The 21,821-nt window shown below is 38.5% G+C and overlaps 1 pseudogene; it reads right to left on the bottom strand.

The window, feature by feature from the left end:
- Positions 1-415: 415 nt before the first annotated feature.
- Positions 416-21,377, bottom strand: LOC136666280 (nicotinamide/nicotinic acid mononucleotide adenylyltransferase 1 pseudogene; annotated as a pseudogene).
- Between the last annotated feature and the right edge of the window lie 444 nt (positions 21,378-21,821).

The following is a 21,821-nucleotide window of genomic DNA, read 5'->3' as shown; positions in this document are numbered from 1 at the left end:
TGAAGGTAGGCTCTGGAAAGGGGATTCCTTCCAGTTTGAGTCAGACACTCTTGGCCTTAGACGGTGTGACATCAGTCGGGGGATTCCCTTCACGGAGAACTGCTAGCCTAGCTGGATTGTCCCCTGAGTGAGGGGGGCGTCTCAGAGTCGTTCGCTCGTTACTCGAGTCTCCAGAAGCGATGTCCTCAGAAGTCAGAGTATAACTGACTTATAACTATAATGGCCAAAATAAGTTTCACCTGCTTTGATCAGTCGTGAGATTAAACTTAGATTGGGCGATAAAACATAAACACAATTGAACAAAGATTACTTAGAGCTACTCGACGTTACGTTGTAGTTTCTGTATCACACTGCTAACTGGCACAAGGCGTCCCTTGGAGCTGAGTGCAGTCCTTCTTAGAGTCTTTGAGTCGTTTCATCGGCGTAAGGAAGAATGAAGAGCGTCGCGCTTGAAGAGAGTGAGCACAACGTGAGAAGGTCGCTGGGGGGCGGAAGAAGAGCTCTGGGAAGAGCGGAAGCGAGAAGGTGAAGGGCGGAAGCTAGAAGAGAGACAACGTGAGTCGGGCACTCTCTTTTCAGATGTGGCGTGGTCACGCCCATTTGGGAGGTCTCTTTCTTTGATTGGATCCTGGGTCTGAGGCTCACGTGACTTGTTCCACGTTTCAGAGAGGGAAGAGAGTCACGTATACACAGAAAACTGAATAAAGTAAAAATACTTATACATACTTGTGGTGTAGCACAATGAGTGTCCTGGATTATTAATATCAAATATCTATGTATATATATCTTGGGTATTTTACGATTACATCCCACTACAATATGCTAGAAGTGCTAGAAGTAAACTAATTCGTTTTCTTAATCAGAGACAGACAGAAATTTTCCTTCATGATTAAAACAGTAATACACATCACTTCATTATTTAGTAGACATTCACCTGAGAATAACAAAGGGTGACATTAATACACATTTATATAAAACATGTTCATAAACACCCGATGTGTTCGTTATGCATTTAGAAGGCGGCAGGGCGAAACGTGATTTCGCAAACGTCCACTTGGGGGCGCTGTTGGTCCATGCTATTTGTTTGGTTTGGATCAGGGTTGCAGGAGTTCAGTGCAAGGTCAATTCTGGGGCCATCTGTTGATTTTTGCAAGAGATAACCAGTGAGCCATTTAGGCGCCAAGGGCCATAAACGGGTTCTTTTTAATTCTGGTCTCCAGAACGTTGTTTGATCTCCTTCGGCCTAAAAGCATCATAAACTGGTTCTGGTTTTCTCTACATTCCTGAAGAAGATGGGGGTCACTGGAAAGTGTCCTGCTCAGTCTTTAGTGTAGACATATGTGTGTGTGTGAGTGTGTGTGTGTGTGTGTGTGGGGGGGGGGGGGGTGCAGAGTCTCTCAGCACACATGCATTCTGTGGAATGTGGGATTCTGTTCCAAAAAATCCTTATCAGAGTGGAGAGTCTTTCATTCAGAACTTTTCATTTCTTTATTCGATCCATACTCCACTACATTCATTTAATGTCTGTAACTCTTTATCCAGCTCAGGGTCGAGGTGGGTCAGGAACCAACCAGGAATCACTGGGCGAAGGGTAGGAACACACCCTGGAGGAGGCACCAGTCCATCAGAGGGCACTAGACACACGTATGGATACTTTTGAGTCACCAATCAACCTACCAACGTGTGTTTTAGGAGAGTGGGAGGAAACCCACGTAGACACAGGGATAAAACAAAGTCACCTGGAATGGGGCTCAAACCCACAACCCCAGGACCCTGGTGGTGCGTGACAGAGACGCTACCTGCTGCACCACCCTTCCGTCCAATGACATACGTGAAATATTAAAAAACATCTATAATCATAATTCTGAACTCATTTGTAAAAACTGAAACAGAAGTCATCACATAACTCTGACTGTAATTGAATGGTATCACTGTAGAACACAGAATAATAATCTCCCTGAGCGCTGCACACTGGAACTCTGTTCCTCCTGGAGTACACACTGCTGCACTGACTGTGTTTTTGTGTCTATCTTCAGGAATCAGAGGAGGGTGTAAATACTGAGAGTCTTTCCTCCAGAAAATCTCCATCCAGTCGACTGTGGCAGCTCACAGCTCAGAGTAACTGTGTCTCCAGTAAAGACTGTGCTCTGAGACTCCACTCTCAGTCTGGGTTTTACTGCTGATATGAAATGATGAAGTCAGTTAAATATCTGACATTTTGTTAGAACACAGTGTTAAAACAAACCTGAAAATGGACCCAGTTCACTCTGTAGACCCTTCATTGTGTTTATTGAGGTGCTATAAACAAATCCATCATTGGTAAATTATATCATTTGTTCCTTTTACATTTTAATAATGAATACATGCTCATACTGTCCTGAGTGAAAGACTGAACTGGAGTCTATTCCATATTTGTTTGTTAAAATCTTATATACTACTCTATCAATTTGTGGAAGGGATATTTTTCACTCTTCGACCTAAACATTTCCTCTTATTGGTATTTTCCACTTTGTGGCTGTGGATAAACATAGATCAGTGGTTCCCAAACTTTTGCTGCAGTGCCCCTTTTATAGATGACAATATTTTCGAGCACACACCCATACTCCAACACACACACACACACACACACACACACACACACACACACACACACACACACACACACACACACACACATCTAATGCTTCCAGACTCCACTGTAATTTAGTTTAAACTCTGAAATTCATACGATAAGATACACTTTACTCTCAGATTCCTCTGAGGTTTGTCTTACATCACAGTGGCTCCAATAACAAAGAAGGGGCTGGGAGTGAGAGCCATTTCACACACATCTACAAACATCTTACAACATGTTTTACAACAACACAGGACAATACACTTAAAAACCACACCAGAGATTCCCTTCATACAAAACCATGTTACTACATATGAGCAAATCTATATAGATCACACTTTTATTAAGTTTCCCACTCACTGAGGTATAAACCAGCTCCTTAACCTATTCAGTCTCGACTTCAGGATTCTAAAGCATCTATTTTAAGGCAAATTGTTACAAAACTACAACTTCTGTTTACAAACCTGCATCTCCTTGATGAACAAAACAAAATAAAGTCTCAAATCACATTTACAGTGGAATTATTACAAGTGATGTGCATTACTCCTCTCATACACTTGCCTTGCTGCACCCCCTTTCAAACATCTCTGTGCTCTCCCTAAAGGGCACCCCCCCACACACACACACTTTGCGAATCACTTGAAGCAGCTGTAATGAGATGAACTATGATGCTGTGAAAAAGTCAGCCATGTGCTTAAAGAAGGGGAGAGTCAAGCAATTAAATATTTAAAGAATAAAAACTTCTAAAAATGTTCTGGACCTGATAAACCACCAAACTGGTCTCTATCAGATAAACAACACTTAGAGAAACACTGGGTAAGATTTGGGTTTTTGCTGCTGGGGCGCCCCCTAGTGTAGTTCATTTTTACAGCACTTTACTGAGATCAGAGGTGGAGTGGTTTTCTACACTCCTCCAAAAGGTACATAGTGCAGTTTCTGCAGTGCTGAGCCTAGAACAGTAATCACAGAGGCTCCTAAAAGACTAATACCCTGATGCTAGAATAGATTTGTATATTTATAATGTACTTCTAGATTAATAAATCATACTCTAAACTGTAATAAAGACATCACACACACCTGGTACAGTTAGTGTAACAGCCTAACTAGTGTGTGTGTGTCTGTGTGTGTGTGTGTGTTACAGTTATAAACACTTGCATGATACAGATTAACTTCAGAGATTTGTTCTCCTTCCACTGTGGAGATTCACTGAGGGGGATGTCGTCCTTATACCACACACAGTTCTGAACTCAGGTTTTTAGTAAAATAGAAATCAGTAGCAGCCAATACATACCTCTGACTGTAACCTGGACGGTGTCACTGGAGTAATAAGAACTGTCACCTGGCCAGCGCGCTGCACACTGGAACTTTGTTTCTCCTGGAGTAGACACTGTTACACTGACTGTTTTGATGCGTCTATTTTCAGGAATCAGAGGATGTTGCAAATTCTGAGACATTTTATACCAGTAAAACTCCCATCCAGTCCAATATGGCGTCTCACAGCTCAGAGTAACTGTGTCTCCAGTAAAGACTGGGTCCTGAGGCTGCACTTTCAGTTTGGGTTTATATTCTGTTGATATGAAATGATGAATTACAATGTACAGTTTTCTTCAACATTTGTCCCCTGATCAAATGACATTGTTAAACATTATATCATTTCCTCTTCATGGACTGAATTTCTTTATATTTTAGTGAAAAGTAACTAGTTATTTGTTAGATGTAAAATATTGTACATGTTTTTTGTTTTAACATAAATATAGCAACATGCGATATTTAGTTTTTCTCTGTAGTGTGTTCCATATTTTCAACAAAACAGCTGATTTTTCTCCTCCAGAATACAACCATTTTAATAATTATAATTAATTACATAATTTTACTTATTTGTTTAAAAAGACACATACTGAATCATGTATTATTAAATTATTAATTCATTAATTGATTAATTTGTTCATTCATTGTTTGTAACCACAACCCTAAACTGTCCAGGGTGTGTTCCCACCTTACGCCCAATCCATCACAGGGCAACACACACTCACACACTCACACCTATGGACACTTCTGCACAACCACTCCATTTAACAACATGTGTTTCTGGACTGTGGGAGGAAAGCAGAGCACCTGGAGGAAGCCCACACAGACACAGGGAGAACACAACAAACACCTCACAGACAGTGACCTGAGGTGGGGCTCAAAACCACAACCCCAAGCCTGTACTAATCAAGTGATGATTTTACTCTGGTTTTGTCTGGGATTCATTTAATTCATTATTAATAAAAATGTATTAACAGAATGATCCGTTTTAAAGTAGTCCGTTTCAAAGGATGACAGTTTCTCTGTTTAAAGATCACAAGTACCTTTGTAATGTATATCGTCACAGGAACAAAACCTTCTGTGCAGAAATTGGCACAGCTGCTTCATATTTTTTAGCACATTTTATCACACCGCTACTATTTATTATTTTTTATTTATTTAACAAAGCAGAAGGATTTAAACTATATATTATATCGGCACTGGCTTGGGGTCTCACAGGAGAGCTCCCAGCATGCACTGCGGCCACCCCCGGTTTGTAGATTTAGGGCTAATTTTAGGGTTTATGTTGCAGTTGGTGGTTGTTCATATCAGGGAGGGTTTTCTCTTATGTTTTTGTGTGTTTGGGCGTGGTGTGTAGTGAGACGTGTTGTTGTTTGGGGGCTCACTGTCAGAATGAAGTGTGGTGGTTGTGATGTCCCTGAATCTGGCTACAGACCAAGTCTAGGCCAAACACAGCCTGTTCACTTGTGCCATTTTGCACTTTTTTGCTCTTTTAAGGCACTTAGTAAAACGTTGCTTGTTACAGCACGTCTGTGTCTCAATATCATCCCAGTGTCTGCCAAAATATAAATATAAACATTAAAAAATAGATGTCTATAAATGTGGAAAATGTACACTAAAACGTAAGTTATATTTCTTTAGTGGGTTTAGCAGAGGGTCTCCAAACTGCTGCATACAACTGTAAACAGTCACCGAGGCTATTAGTAATTTATAATAATTAGTAATGAACATGACTAATTACTAATAATGTAATTATAATGTCACTCTACTGTCCTAAAAGAATGAAAGTTTCTATGACTCTGAATGTTTCTGTGTTCTGTTTCTGTTCAGTCAGTCTACACTTCAAAAGCTCTCCCTAAAAAACCCTGAAATTTGATTTCTGATTTTTCTGCACTGTCAGTGTTAGTATTAGGTTCAAATACAGCCACAACTCACACTCCTCTCATAGAAAATGTACATGTTGTAACTGGTGTGGGAGTCTTCTTTTCATTTATTTCACCACTTAATTTCTCATTTATCCTATTTCTTTTCCCTCCATTCATCCACAGCAGAAACATGTTTCACACCAGCAGTTACAGCTAAAGCAACATTTTCCAACTGATTGTATTTATCAGCTGAATCTTTCAGATGTAAGAATGGAGAGAGGTTCACCACTCTGTAAAAGACTGCACAGACAAATAGTGACATAATTCCAGAATAAAGTTTCTCAGAATAAAACAGTAAAGAACTTGGTGATATCATCATCTTCAGTACATAAGTATCTTGAGTACGAGTGTCTTGAGTCTGAAAACTAATATGGAATGGCCATGATCTTTGGACCCTCATATGGCACTGTATTAAAAGAAGACATGATACTGCAGCAGAAATCACTGCACGAAATCAGGAACACTCCCCAAAACCACACACACTCCATCCACAAATACAAGTTAAAATTCTACCATAAAGAACAGAAACCATATAAAAACAAGATCAAGAAATGCAGCTGCCTTCTCAGCCCAAGAGCAGTTAAATTGCAGCATTTTGGAGGCAACAAATGGAGGTAAATTTGAAAACTTTCCTGTGGTTAAACAAATAATAATTAATTCCTTTTGGAAATCATGGAACCTTCCAGACTGAATGGAGAAGGGTAATCTGGCTTGTGTTCAGCACAGTTTCAATAAAAATACATAATCAGTTAAATGTATATTTTTTTAATTTTATAGAACAATATAAGTTCACAGTTCCAACATTTGTCTTCCATTTATGTTATTTCTAAATGAAAACAGGGTTTAAATCATTTGCAACATTTTACATGTTAAACCTAGTAGTTGAACACACTCCTACACAACTACTCTGATTTATTGTTGTTTTCCAGCCCTGAGAACTGTGTCCTAATCTGCTGTGTGGAGGTCAGTAGTGTCACCAAATATGGTGACCAACAACACAATCATCATCATATTTTAATATTTATTTGTGTGTGTGTGTGTATTGTTTTGTTTTCATAAACAAGAGGGAATCTGAACTTTTCTGCTTTTCAAGTGGGAAAACTCCATTTGAAAACCTGAGGCCACAGTCCCAACCTCAGAGCAGTTAAAGCTGTTCAGTGACTACTCTTTTATCCCATTTCAACACGGCGTGTCCACTGACGCAGGACTAATAAAATAGGCTTTTGATTCAAAGTTGAAGACAGATGTTTGCAACATTTCTGACCAAACAGCAGCCAAATCACCACAGCTTTTATACATTTTAATAATAAATTTAGCCAAAGCCCAAATAACTCAATATCTAGATTCAAATTTTATTCAGACAGCAGTCAAATCAGTGATAACTGAGTGGAAGTGTGCAATTTCCCATCTTCAGACTGTTGCATAAATCCTTTTTTTGCTGGAAGCTTGAATATTATGAGCTCTCAGCGTAAGTGTAATAATGATTCTCTTTGATGAATTTTTGTATGATTTTTCTTGCAGTTTTACACATCAGCTACATTCCATTATCAGGATTTATGCCTGAATTTATCATAATTTCTGATCACCGTGCAACAATAACACCACTCCAGGTTTCTATTTCTAACAATTTTAACACATGACTAAGCAGATTTTATAAAGCTTTTGTTAGAAAACAAACCACAGAGCTGGCTATAATACATTTACACAACAAATCTATTGATTTTAATTGATACTTAATTAATCATGTTAAAGTAGTCTTAATAAAGAAATTAATTTAGGGTTCATCTTGTTTCATATGTTCTTGCATGAACTCTCACATTTATAGCACTGCTGGAGCTTATACTGAAGCTGTGTTACAGTCAGTCTGGGTGGTGTTAACACACTTGCTGGTTGTTTGGTCTTAGAATGCAAGCTTGTTCACATTGTAGGCCACAGTCCCTCAAAACTCTACTTCAGCTCTGGGTACAGATTTTGTAACTAAATATTCATGGAAGAGAAAATAAACCTTCTGAACACAGTCCAAATGTCTGTGTCCTCACATGGCCATTTAAATACACAGAATACTCTGTAATACTCTGTGTATGTGAATGATAATGAGAGAGTTCAGTAGATACATGTAATGATTCACCTTGAGTTTGTCCACGGTGGAAGAGCAGAACCAGCACTGCAGCAGAGAGAGAAACAGAGGACATGACGTATTATTGTGAAACATCAGCAGGTAAAACACACAGAATGAAGAAATCTGAAAGAGCTGGAGCTCTTTTTATAAAGTAAAATATTCAGAATCACATGATTACAGTGAAAAACAAAACCAATCTAAAAGAACTTAAAAATGTAACTACGTAGAAATTAAGGCTCTGTAAATCAGCAGCTCAAATCACTGGCCTGCTTTTAGTTCAGTAAGACAACTAAAATACCCTTTCTGATCTTAAACCAGTTTAGTGGGGAACAACGTCTGACAAAACATGATTCAAAATGGAAAAAAAAAATGATGTAAAATCTGCTGTTGATCATCCACCTCATATTTCCACAGCAACATCATCTGTTAAACCTACAGTAATCTGACACACATTTCTCAGAACTGAATGTGTTTTTATCAGCAAATTAAAGAAATGTTTTCTAGTTTAATGCAGTAAAATTGTGGGACAAATAAGATGCATGCGTCCTTACTCTTTCTGAACATATTTCCTGCTAAAACTGAGAAGCGAGCGCAAATTTTAGAAGCGAGGAAAACAATGGAGCGTGCACTGAAAACAGTAAGCGAGCACAGTGGTTGTTTTTCTGCTCTCACTGTCGCTGTTTTCGTTTGGTTTTCTTGATTCTGTGCGCTCGCTGAGTCTGACTTGCTCAATTTAGTGTCGTTTTTGCCTCTCACACAAAAGACAGTAATCTCACTCCATATCAAAAGTATCTATATTTTGATTTGAGAATCGATTGTCTGGTATTGGGGTCTGGTACTGATATTTCAGTATGCATCTGCACATCAAAAATCAGCACTGACCACAGTAGCGACAAGTTCATCCGCTGTAGCTAAACTTTTGTTGTTAAAATATAATTCTTTATTGATAATAATTGGTTACATTTTGCTGGATTCTTTATTTATACAAACCGGATTCCAAAAAAGTTGGGACACTAAACAAATTGTGAATAAAAACTGATGTAGAGGTGCCAACATCTAATATTATATTCAGAATAGAACACAAATCACAGATCAAAAGTTTAAACTGAGAGAATGTATCATTTTAAGGGACAAAATATGTTGTTTCAAAATTTCATGGCGTCAACAAATCCCAAAAAAGTTGGGACAAGGCCATTTTTTTACCACTTCTTCTTACAACACTTAACAGACGTCTAGGGACAGAGGAGACCAGTTTCTCAAGTTTAGAAATAGGAATGCTCTCTCATTCATGTTTAATACAGGCCTCTAACTGTTCAATCGTCTTGGGGCTTCTTTGTCGCACCTTCCTCTTTATGATGCGGCAAATGTTCTCTATAGGTGAAAGATCTGGACTGCAGGCTGGCCATTTCAGTACCCGGATCCTTCTCCTACGTAGCCATGATGTTGTGATTGCTGCAGAATGTGGTCTGGCATTATCTTGTTGAAAAATGCAGGGTCTTCCCTGAAAGAGATGGCGTCTAGATGGGAGCATATGTTGTTCTAGAACCTGAACATAGTTCTCTGCATTAATGGTGCCTTTCCAGACATGCAAGCTGCTCATGCCACAAGCACTCATGCAACCCCATACTATCAGTGATGTAGGCTTCTGAACAGAGCATTGATAACAACTTGGAGTTATCCTTGTCCTCTCTGGTCCGGATGACATGGCGTCCCAGTGTTCCATAAAGAACTTCAAATCGTGACTCATCTGACCACAGAACAGTCTTCCATTTTGTCACACTCTATTTTAAAAGACCCCTGGCCCAGGGCAAAACGTCTGAGCTTGTGAGCTTGCTTAGAAATGGCTTCCTCTTTGCACTGTAGAGTTTCAGCTGGCAACGGCGGATGGCACGGTGGATTGTGTTCACTGACAATGCTTTCTGGAAGTATTCCTGAGACCATTCTGTTATTTCCTTGACAGTGGCATTCCTGTTTGAGGTGCAGTGACGTTTAAGGGCAGGGAGATCACGAGCATCCAGTAGAGTTTTACGGCCTTGACCCTTACGCACAGCAATTGTTCCAGATTCTCTGAATCTTTTGATGATGTTATGCATGGTTGATGATGATAACTTAAAAGTCTTTGCTATTTTACGCTGGGTAACACCATTCTGGTATTGCTGCACTATCTTTCTGCGCAACAATGGTGGAATTGGTGATCCTCTTACCATCTTGGCTTCAGAGAGACACTGACACTCTGAGAAGCTCTTTTTATACCCAATCATGTTGTCAATTGACCTAATTAGTGTTCATTGGTCTTCCAGCTGTTCGTTATATGCTCAATTTTCCTTTTTCCAGCCACTTATTGCTACTTGTCCCAACTTTTTTGGGATTTGTTGACGCTGAAATTTTGAATCAACATATTTTTCCTTAAAATGTTACATTTACTCAGATTAAACTTTTGATCTGTCATCTATGTTCTATTACGAATAAAATATTGACATTTGCCATCTCCACATTATTGCATTCAGTTTTTATTCACAATTTGTTTAGTGTCCCAACTTTTTTGGAATCCGGTTTGTAGTATTAGCCTATTTGTAATTATCTGATTAATTCAGAGACTTTTTTTACTGTGCTCTTTGCAGGAAAATACAACCTGTCGAATAAAAAGGTACTATAATTTTTGTCTTTGCACCCCGTGTAATAATAAGATAATGTCCAATCGCAACGGCATAGCCCAAACTGGTCCCCCTCAGCTAAATGCTAATTCCCCGCATAAGAGTTCACAGTACCTTCCCTGATTGTTGCACATTTCCATGAGTCAAACACGAAGTCAGAGCGCGAGGCACGTGGCAACCAGCTTTCTTTTTGTTTCCAAATGTGCTGCGCGAGGCAGAGCACAGTAATCTCCTTTATGTGTCAGTGTAGCCCGTCGCGTAAAGCGGAATTAAAAATCGCCCGCACAGACCTGTATTTACAGTAGTTTTAATTTTTCTTCAAACAGAAAAACATTAGGCAAGAGATGCTTCAGCTACAGCCAGGTAATAATGAGTCATAAATTATGCTAAATACAAACAGAAAATAATAGTTGAAATAAAATATTGCAAAATACAGTTGTTCACTTAAAGGTTGTGGGTTTCTACACATTTCACTGAAATATAATTTTAAAAGTGATCTGATCAGTTTACTGTAGTGTGTGCTAAAAATGACAGTACAGTACATGATTTAAAATCAAGAAAAAGCAATGCAGTCATGTGGTCTGGAACAAAGGCATTCATGGTTTTCAGCAAGAGACTTGAGACTCGATTTGGACTCGGGATGAGAGACTTGAGACTTGACTTGGACTTGTAAAAAATGACTTGTGAACATCTCTGTGGCCATGACCATAATTTAAAAAAGATTGGATTCCATCAAATACACTTTTAGTGCATCGACAAACTCAATGATCAGGACCCTCTCAGAGCCACAGGATCACCACAGAGCTGTATTATCAGGTGGTGGATCATGTGTCTAAAGCACTGGGAGGTGAGAGGCCACAGTGTTTTAAAACTCCAGCAGCTCTGCTTTTTTAATTCCATTAACTTATTTTATTTCTAAACTATAAAATGACAAACACCAAAAATCAGCAGCACTGTGAGTTAAAGAATAAACAGGTTCATGAATCAGTAAAAAGACGAGTGTCTGATTCACTCAAAACAGTGTACCACACACTAACACCACCTCCACCACGTCTGTGTCACTGAAGTGCTGACAATTGTCTATCACCCAAATAATACCAACTGTCCTATGGAGGTCCTCATTAATGAAGAACTGTGGGGAAGGGGTCTAACCGACTAGAAAATATGAGCAGAAATACAACAAACACTGTCCATGATATAATATGTTTCAGTTCTGTTATTGTGTTGATTGGAGTGTATAGTCTTTGTTTCAAATTTGTTTGTAATGTACATGTAGTGATTATATTATAGTTTATTCCCTAGAAGGATCATGTTACAACATATATTACATGTAGCAGTGTGAAACAGTCACAAGAAAAAAATTTGACGTGTGACACTTCAAGCAGTTACTGCAGACTGGAGCTGTTATGCTATCAGTCTGATTTAATATCTGTCATGTATCACCATACTGACACTGAAGCAAACACTCATACAATACAGCTTCAGTAATACAGACTTCATACAGGGCCGTAACTAGAATTAAAATTGTAGTGAGGTCCACCCTGAGGGAATGCAAACCCACTTCACTTCACAAAGCCAAATGGTTACAACTTCAAATGCTGACTTCTAATGTTCATACACTGCTTTGAGTCCACTTAGACTATGTATTTTGTTTTACATTTACCTCTCTCTCCCTCTCTGTCTGTGCTGAACCTCCTCTCTCACTTCTTCTTGTTGATGATTACTAAAAATATATTATAACATAATATATAATGTTATTAAAACATAAAATACTATGAATAATCACAAATAATCACATTCACTTTGGCAATACAGTTGAACCTCTACTAACGAACGCCTATACTAACCAACTTTCCAAGATACGAACTGGGCATTTGAATATTTTTTGCCTCCACCAACGAACCATGACTCTAGAAACGAACCTGAGCCTCCGCTGAACCAGTTAGTGTAAATAGCAGACATCGAAATTCGTGCTAAGTTAAGCCGTACCTACGCTTCGTCTCCCCACGTTCACCCGCCTACTCTCCGTTATTCCACCCACCCCCACCTCCCGTCATACAGCCAGTGCCTGTGTTACTCCTCCAGCCAGTCGTCACGTCGTCAAGGTAGCAATGTGTAACCACTTAAAACTTTTATATTTCTTTTTTATTACTGTTTCCACTGTATTTCTTTTTTTTATGTTTAGTAATGCTACATGTATTTTTTTTTACTAATTCGAGAGTGTTGTAAACATATATCAGTGCAAAGAGGGTGACTTTCGGGGTGGGGGCTGGAACACATTAATTGCTTTTCCATTATTTTAAATGGGGGAAATTGACTATATATATATATATATATATATGAACTAAGTTTTTAGTCCCTCATTAAAATAAACATACTGTAGTAATAAGAACTCTGACTGTTTTAATTACTGCATTAATACAGTTGTATTGATTGACCATGCAGTATATTAATAATAATATTAGTAATATTCTGCATGACCAATCAAAATGACTGTATTAATGCAGTAATTAAAACAGTTCATGTTCTTATATTGTACTAATGTACTGTATGGATTATGTCTTATCATGTTACTTTTAATAATAACTGTTTTAAAGCTGGAAGCAAGTTATTACGATACAGAAATGTGCAACTAATATAAATAACTGATGCTGGAATCATGTTTAGATAAATTACAAAATATACTACTTATAGTTTTATTTGTGTTGAACTTTTTAATAAAGTGATTTAAAATAAATTTAACGTTACTATAAAACATGTAACTACTGAAAGCATTTTGTATCATTCCCTTTTTATCCTGTGTTAAGATGTCTTTGTATTTTGGGAGTTAAACCTGTAAATACACACTAGTAGCAGGATCTGACAAGGTAGCAGAACTCGACAGGTATAAAGTCTGCTCAGCTAACGGTACTGCAGCTAGAGAACAGGTTTTAAACAGCAGTGCTACATGGAAGTTGTGTTTGTATTTTGCCATCTAGCGGCGACAGAATGCAACTACTGCACATTGAGAAAATCCTAATAAGAAACTGGCGAATAAGTAGCGAACTTCAGTGTGGTGGTTGGATGTTGGTTCGATTGGAGACAGAATCGATTGCTTATCCTTTGTATCCCGGATGTGTACTTTTTAACTCGTATTTTGGCATCTGAACTTGGCCTATCGAACTTGAGCAACTTCGAAATACATGTACATGTATATTGTTTGACTTTTTATTTAAGTTTTTTTTTTATGTATTTAAATTTGTTCTTATCTGAATGTATTAACCTTGAATAATAACAGTGAAAACGTGTTCCTGAAAATTCACGAGTTCAATTCAAGAGCAATTATATTCAGATGCATAATTGTGAAGCAAAATATTCAGAGGTGAAAATCTGAAGACTTCAATTCAAAAGCAAAAAAAAAATCAGCTGCATAATTTCAGTGCAAAAAAAATAAATAAAAATTCAGTGCTACAAATTCAAGTAATATTTCAATGTCTGAAGAGACGGATTTGCTTCTATAGCTACATACACATTTCTGACTAAACCTTCAGTTTGCCCTCACAAAGTCCTCACGTTTATGTCATAGCAGCGGTGTCGTAGTCTAGTCTACAATATATGTATAACATACCTCTCAACAAACACTTAATGACGGTTAGTATTTAAAAGGTCTTGTGAGAGCAGGAGGGCAATTCTAATTGAGAGCAGGGTTGCCAGGTCCAGCAAAAATATCCAGACCAGAGTCTGTTGAAAACCCGTGTCCTAGAAATATGGGAGATATAGAAAAGGTAAAAAATAAAACACCCGAGGTCCGGACCTCGATGTCCTCATAGCTAGTTACGGCCATGACTTCATATTAAAACATATTTCAATCTCCACACCTGATATTTCTGAACTACTTCATGATAAAATATTAATTTACTGGTGTTACCCATAAAATAAAGTACAATTAAACAAAATCAGAATTTTTACTAAATGCTACTAAAGCCCCTGTACCTGTTCAAACTAATCCTGCCTGTGAAATAAGTTTACACTTAAATAATGAGGTAAATTTCCATGTAAATCTATTCAATAACGTCAGATATACATTAAAGATTGTGTCAGATTCTCTCCTCTGCTGCACTCAGTGTTTATAAACAGAACTTTTACTACTTACAGAACATCACACACAGACGACTGAACTCCATACTGCTCCTGACGTGTCGGAGAAATTCACTGTGTGAAACACCACTTCCTCTTTAAAATAAGAAGAGAGAGAGAGAGAGAGAGAGAGAGAGAGAGAGAGAGAGAGAGAGGGTGTGTGTGTGTGTGTGTGTGTGTGTGTGTGTGTGTGTGAGAGAGAGAGAGAGAGAGAGAAAGGAAGCATACAATTTTCACTTTGTACACCATTAAATATGTGATCAACTTTGTAATCTCATCTGACTTTATCTGATATAAGAATAAGAATACATTCACATTGCCATTGACTGGTGTGACTCAAATCTGATCATTTCAGGGCTGTGTGGACATGTCAAATCCAATCCTTTCAAATTTGATTTGATCCTATAGGATGTCTACATCAGATATGTATGAGATTCATGGATATTTGTCATTAATGTGAACAGTCTGATCAAATTTCACGTGTCTTTTTCCCTGTACACTGCTGTTGACATATTGTGCAGCACTTTGGTGTAGATGCTGTTATTTATGACCTACATCCTGCACTACACAGGGCATAGGGACCCATTTGGGATGGAACCACACACACACACACACACACACACACACACACACACACACACACACACACACACACACACACACACACAGGGGCGTAGCACCAAATTCTGAGCCCAGTCCACAAGCAGTGCCCATGGGTCTATCTCAACCCCCAGATTCTTTCACATTACAAACAGATACAAGTCACTCACATTTATAATTGTGAACCATCAAGAGAAACAAATCCGATCTATAAATAAATCTGATTTTATTAAAGATGAAAAACATTTTATTTTGCTGCATATTTTATGTTTGTTCTTCTGACTTTGTGTTCTAAACAATAAAGTGCACAGGAAACTCTGGTGAGTGCTGCATCAATTCTCATACAGCCCCCTCTTCAGTGGCTTCAAGGTGTCCATGACATCACACTTCACCTGAATGTCCTTCACGACTCTGGTACATCTGAGAATTCTTATAGTGAACAATTCTTACATGACAAATTACAGAGAACCTCATGCATTTAACAGTTTCTCAGTTGCTGCTCCTTTGCCTCTGCGGTCTGTTGTGGGATTGGACATGTCCTGCACCCCCAGGGAATAGGGACTTATATTTGTGTTGTTGTTTATTGTTGTTCAGTTTAGTCTGGTAGTGAATTTAGTTGCTAAACCCTGTGTAATTAGCATTTTCTGGGGTATTTTCATTATTATTATTTTTATTGTCGGTCTAAAGAGAGTTTGAATTGCCTTTGTCAGTAAAGAGCATAAAAAGAGGATGGGGTGATTCCCCCAGCCTTTTACTGATTTAACTTCTTATTAAACTTCAGGAGGGTTCTCATCACATCAGCCACAGTCACAGACAGTGCTTCATCACCTGGGGGGAGGTGGGAGTCCACTGCCTCTGTGTTGTTTAAAGCATCTGAAAATGTAGAGTCATTGATGTGTATGAGATTATTCTTCCCTCTTGTTTTCTGTAACTGTTTGGATCCTCTGTTTTGTTCTCGACAATCACTGTTTACACGTTCTTCATTCCAACCGTGAGGTTGCTCTTTGTTGCAGAGTGCCACTCTCTCACCAGATCTAAAAGAGGCATCATGGGCTTTGAGCTAAGAATAATACTTTAGAACTCAGCCAGGGCCTGTGACTGTGTGGTAAGTTTCAGTGGCTACTACACCATCTACACACTTGTTGATGAAAGAGTAATAAAACACACTTCCCCAGGTCTGTGTGATTCTCACATACAGCAGCACCATAAATATGTTCCAGCCAGTGCAGCTAAAACAGACCTGCAGTGCTGAAACTGCCCCTTCCGGCCACAGTTTGATGGTTGCTGTTGATGTTTGTTCACTTGTGCTAATTTCAGCCGTGGTTGATATGTGAAGACCAGTGCTGCAGGATGTGATCTGACAGTTCAAGATGGGCCAGGGGGGGCTTTGTAAGTTCCTCTGAAAACGCAATGAAGGGTTGTACTACTATTTTTGATTGTATAGAAAGATATTGGTAGAATATGTCAAGTGCATCACCAGCATTTACTACTGGCTCAGTGTTGTTGCTCTCTTTGTTCACAAATACAATCACTAATGGAGAAAAAAATCTGACAAACCTTTTTCACAGATATCTGCAGATTTTCAGATAAAAATGTGGAGGCAGTGTTTACACACCCTGAATCCTCAGCACCTGCTGAACAAGACAAATTATGATATTTCTGCACCGTGCCACACTTGACCATTCCTGCTCTTCTCCACAGCTGACATCACATTGTAAAATAAGGATTTAACCTACACTTATTTAAATACTCGAGTACAGATAGTGTTTAAGGGAAGAATATGTTTGAACAGCGTTTCTGTTGTTTGTCTTTATGTGATTTTAATGCTGTTTTTAATCTATGAAAGAAAAGTGACTGGGTATATCATCAACTGTGTACATAAATATTCAGTGCACATGTATTTGTTTCATCGCACTATAAATCCACACAAGAAACCAGCTATGGGTCTCAGTGCTGTTTCTACAGGTGCAGTGGGTATGACTCCAGAAGTGGAGGAAGAGGAGAAAGAGGCTGGAGCAAGAGGCTGTGATTCTCACTAGAAGCTACGAGCACCAGTCTTTTGACTCCAGAGTCACACACAAAATACATATAATCTTTGCATAGGATCAAGTTCCAGAAAATACTTTCATGACTTTTCCCAGAAGTGTCCTTTTTATAACTTAGGATCCCTAAAGTCTTGAAGTCAATCATATGAATGTAGAAATAATATAAAATAGAAGAATAAGTAAAAAATGTAAACAAAAGTAATGAGCCTCTTTGGAAAATGTAGTGAGTAAAATGAAAAAGTATTAAGTGACAGAAATATTCAAATAATTTACAGATTTAAGTACAGTAAAAGAGTACATGTACTTCATTACTTTTCACCTCTGACAGCTGTGGGTATAAATACAGTCAGACATTTATGTAATTACTTCTTTATTAACTAACAGTCACTGATTTGGTTCACAAATTAAAATGTAGTTGGGATTCCACTAAAACATTACAAAAATTAATTAAAATTACCTACATGTTCTATACTATTGTCTATTTTGTTCAGCTCCATCGTATGTTGTATGTTTGAAGACAACAAATCACCACAGAGCAGATATTATTGTAAGTCTGGATCAATCTAAGTGCCGCAGTTACACTGAGGTTGTGGTGGGGTGTTAGTGTGTGTTGGGCTAGTGCAGTTGGCTCACAAAGCACTGCTGGAGTTTTTAACCCCCTCAGTGTCACTGCTGACAATACAACAGTCAACCAACCAATCTCCTGCCAACATTGTTCTGTGAGCAGCGTCCACTGCTGAAAGACTAGATGATAACTAACACAAACCGTGCAGCTGCAGGTGAGCTATTGTCTCTGATTTTACAGGTGTATGTTTAGGTGTAATATTTGAACAAAATTTCCAATAATATTCTTATACATTTTCATGGACGTTTGGCCTTTTCACATTGTTTTGCCCCATCCCCAAGGATCCAGATATTTTTAAAAACAAACATTTTTCTCACTCTTCTTCTTCTTCTTCACTCACTTTTCTGCTGCATTTCTTTGCTCTTGTGACTGAATCTAAGAAAGTTATTTATACACAGACCACATACAATCATCAGTAAGCATGTTATTTCAGATGATATCACCTGCTAACAAGGGAAATAATATGACCTCGCTGTCCCTGCGCTCTTAGAGTGTAACAGATTTTTGGAGGACCAAGTTTTATCGTGACTGTCTGCCTAAATTATTTCAGTTATTGTTATAGATGTATAGCTACTTGTCTGAAAATAAAAGTAACCTTGCCACAGCAAAGCTGAGGCTGAATCCCAGATGTGTCACTACACAGTTTATAGTCAAGTTTCACATTAACTTATCAAATTTATGTCAAATTATTGTTGGGGGCAGTATTTTTTAGTTTATTATCTGTGATGTGCACCATATAAAACAATTTAATTTTGATTGTTAATGTAATGACTTAGATATGCAAGAAATAGATAAATATATGTATATATATATATATTTTGCTTTATGCATTAATGTCAAAAATGATTCTGCTTAATCAATATTGTAAACACCAGTAAATCCTAACCTGGCATTTGAGGTCTACATAAGACATTTAACTGTAATTGAAAATGAGACAGAGATAGTACTTTCTGAAAATAAATAAATGAAATAATAATAATAATAATAATATTAATAATAATAATAATAATAATAATAATGTACTCCTAGGTTCTCGTTCATCATGGCATTGTTGTTGAATTTTCTTTGTTTGGCTGATATTTGAAGGCAGCGTAGAAGTAAACTTCACTACCTTGGAATTCCCTTAATCCAACATAAGACAACAACAGCATTTGTCACAATTTATAATTTGTTCATCATATATATTTATATAAACTGTCGCCCCTGGCTTCGTTTGGACAACACTGGAGAGGAACATCTTCCTCCTTCTCTCAGGAAGCCACTGGAGGGGAGACTGAAGAGCACACTGCAAAACAGAAATAGTGTAGAAAGTTAATAAGTCAAACTGCTTTTGTATCATTGTTGGTATTTTTAGGTAAAACTATAGATGAATCTTAAACTAAGTGCTGCTTATATCTGTTTAAAAGCAAAACAATAAATAAATAAATAAATTCTGAATTCCTTACATGCTGAAAGAGCATTGTGTGTTTGTGCCTTTTCCTCCCTCTAACTGAAACACTTGGAGAAAGCCCTACTGACTCTGGAGAGGAGGGTCTTTATTTGTGGTTCAGTAGAGGACTGGAGTGCACTGGGAGTCATTGGAGTAGAGAAAAACGCTGTCTGAAAAACTGAGAAACATGAAGAGTGTAGAAAGTTAGAATGGGAAACTGGCTCAAAGAAATCCTTCCACTTCAACCACTGTTAAACTCTGTTTTGAGACTTTCTAGTTTAACCTATAATTAGTTGGAGCTTAAGTTAACTGATAACTGTACTGGTAAATGTAGGATATCAAGTGTGAATTCTGACTTGTGCATGAGGTTTACTTACATGCTTGTGTATTTATGCATTTGTCTCTATCTGAAACATTTAGAGAAAGCCCTAGTGATTCTGGAGAAGAGGGTCTTTCTCAGTGAAAAAATGAAACCAGCTAAAAGAAATCATTGCCTGTTATTAATCCAATCCTAAGCTTGTGTGTGTGTGTACGTTGTGTGTGTTTGTGTGTGTATGTACACTTACCAGCAGGAACAGGTCTATTCAGGAGATAGTCCTCAGAGATAGCAGCCAGTGGTTCAATTGAAAAAGAAAGTTAAAATTAACATTACAACAACCCAAAAGATGCAATGAAACAACTGTATTTAAGAAAGAAATGACGACACTTCAATAACTTTGAACTCTGAGGGTCAGAAATAACATACTGTTACAATATAACTCCAGAAAAAGCTCTCTCACCTTGAATCTGAGTTTTGGGGTCTTGATCCTGGGAAAGCTGAACGGCAGGATTCGGTTCCCCGTGGATCGGCCTGGCTGACTCTCATCCTCCTCAGTGACGGAGAATAAGTCCTGAGTCATGTACACGATTTCTGTGCTGAACCTCTGAGGCGTGAGGGTGTTGTGGGCTTTTTTCTCTTCTTGATTTTTGCTGTAGAGGTGCCGGTCCTGAATGTAGTCTACCACAGAATCAGGCAGCAGGTACCGGACGCTCTGACCCCTGCAGACAGCTTGTCTCATGAGAGTGGAGGAGATGTCATTGGTCACCCATTCTGGGACGATGTGGATGTTCTCACGGTGCTGGTGGAGCAGCTCTGACTGAGTGATTAATTTTTCTTGGTCAGAGCCGCACCTGCTGATGACGACCACACCGTAGGAACCCACAATCTCTGCAATGTCTTCTGGACTCCAGAGGCTCGGCACACCAAAGGACTCCAGAAGATCAGCCCCACAGAGGAGATTCAGCTTGGGGACATCTGTGCTGTGTCCTAGGGACACACTCTCCCATTCTACGTCACTTCACTCCAGTGTTGTCTTCTCAGACTTCACAGTGTCCTGCTCTTCCTGGTTGTTTTCTCCCAGCAGTTTGTCGTGATGGTGCCAGAGGACCTTGGCTGTTTCCACCCACTCGGACTGCTGACTCTCCCAGTCATCCACAGTGATCCAGGGGGAGCTCTCTGTGGCTAATCTGGCCAATGAACGCTGATATATATATAGAATGAACTTTGATATATGGACATATAATGAAAATGGACATCTATGTTTTTGGACACTATCACACTATTTGCAGAACCTCAATATAGTGCATATATACTGCAGTCCCAGAAGGGGACTGAAGGACAGGGAACAAACCGGTGAGGAGACAGTGGTGATGCTTCGGCCTGTGGAAAGAAGTATCACTGGCAGGAAAAGCAATGCTGCACCTCGAGAACGCAGAGAAAGGAGCTGTTGGAGAGATAGCAGCTGAGAAGGCGCCAGCAGGAAGAGGGTTGTTTGCTGTTGATGGAGCACTTGCAACGGCACGGAGCACTTACATTCAGAACCCAACTGCCCAAAATTTATCATCAAAATGTATAATGTCATTTAGATAATTGCTGAGATAAAACCCTTACCTTCAAAGACATAAAACTGTGTGTAAAACATCAAATAAAAGTCTCATGAGTTATAAAGAGGCCAGAGAGCACAGAGGGATTAAAACGTAAGTGTGAAATGTTTCATGAGATATTCTGGTCTGATACTTACTCTAGTCTAATGAAGTCACATACTTTCCATTCTTTATTTAAATATGAGCTGCTAATAAGTTAAGAGATAAGAGTAAGGTTAAACTGGGGGTATTTTTATAGCTATCAGAGGTATTGGTGAAGATATTTTGAAACAGTAGTTACAAATTACAGAGCTACACTACGAGCTACTGAGGAAAAGTTGATGACACTGCAGCTACTTAGTGATATGAAATCTTGTATTTACCTGTGAAGGGCAATTTTATACAATGTTTTTTCAGTATTATTTCAGAAAAAAAACGTTGAGTCACAAAGATAAAGCGCAATGTGGAGAACTCTCAGCAGCTG

The sequence above is a fragment of the Hoplias malabaricus genome, chromosome 14 (assembly GCF_029633855.1).
Source record: "Hoplias malabaricus isolate fHopMal1 chromosome 14, fHopMal1.hap1, whole genome shotgun sequence".
In the NCBI taxonomy this organism is placed as follows: Eukaryota; Metazoa; Chordata; class Actinopteri; order Characiformes; family Erythrinidae; genus Hoplias; species Hoplias malabaricus.
This window is presented reverse-complemented; position numbering and strand designations above follow the sequence as displayed.